The sequence below is a fragment of the Orycteropus afer genome, unplaced genomic scaffold (assembly GCF_000298275.1).
Source record: "Orycteropus afer afer isolate SDZICR_OR568_19922 unplaced genomic scaffold, OryAfe1.0 scaffold00537, whole genome shotgun sequence".
Lineage (NCBI taxonomy): Eukaryota > Metazoa > Chordata > Mammalia > Tubulidentata > Orycteropodidae > Orycteropus > Orycteropus afer.
In genome coordinates, this window is record NW_006922124.1 from 218,582 (window position 1) to 219,918 (window position 1,337).

The following is a 1,337-nucleotide window of genomic DNA, read 5'->3' on the forward strand; positions in this document are numbered from 1 at the left end:
ATCAAACCAAAGCCACTGCCGTCAAGTTGATTCTAACTTATAGTGACCCCTACTGGGTTTCCAAGGCTGTAAATCTTTATGGAAGTAGATTGCCTCATCTTCCTTCTATGTAAAAACTTGTGCGTTTGAACTGCCAACTTAAGCCACTAGATATGTATGTGTGTGTGTGTGTGTGTGTATCCTTCAAAGTAACAAACCACTTACTAAATCAGTGTATTTCTTCAAAGTAAAACAAAATAAAACCAACAAGGGTGCTCCAAAATCTGCAAATATAGAACACATTTTAGATAATTGTTAAAGTCAATATAAGAAAGCCTGATAGAATTATAACTAAGATGGCTAAAGAAAATGAAATATACTATTACTATACTGATCTCCACAGATTTATTTAATATCGAAGTGAGAAAGCTATATTTTAATTTTTGCTACAGAATTAGAAAATTATGATAAAGCATTTGTATACAAGTCTTCTCCTAATAGTCATGCATACATCACTGACAGTTTAAATAAAACACTCAACTTTTATTCATATGGTTTAAGACACCTAGTCCTCTTAACATAAATAATTCCTTATTCATAGTTGGGTTGGGAGCTCTGGTAGCATAGTGCCTAAGGCATGTGACTGCTAACCAGAAGGCTCGTGGACCAAACCCACCTGCCACTCCTTGGAAGGAAGGTTGGGCAAACTACTTCTATAGTGATACCACCTCAGAAACTCAAGGAGGGGTTGCTATGAGTTGAATCGACTTGATGGCAGTGAGTAGTTGGGTTACATATTTCTATTCATACTTAAAAATGCAGATTTCTATAGATTTCTATTTCAATGTCCACAGTGTACCAGTATCCTATGAAATCTGTTTTGATTCATATTTTTACAATTTATGTGCAAAGTACTATTGCAAAGGAGGAATATAACAAATGATTTCATAAAATGTTTAGAGAATGCATACTAAAATACTCCCTCTTGTACATCTATGCAAAGCCAGTGTTAGAAAGAAAATTCCCAATCATCATCCATTATTTGCATATACTATTCAGAGGGACCGGGTCTCCGGGAGCAAGGTGGGCACGGGTGGGCTGGTGCTTACTCACTGATCTGCACTGAACACTTTCCCTTGTTACCCTCCCGAGGGGGACCGGGTCTCTGGGAGCAAAGTAAGCACGGGCGTAGCACAGAGTAGCAGGCCAGAAGAGCAGGAGAAAGGGGTAAAACCCAGTCACTAGTGCTCAGACGGCTCCCTTGCTACCATCCCGAGAGGGACCGGGTCTCCGGGAGCAAGGTAAGCACGGGCGGGCTGGTGATTACTCACTGATCTGCACTGAACACTTTCCCTTGT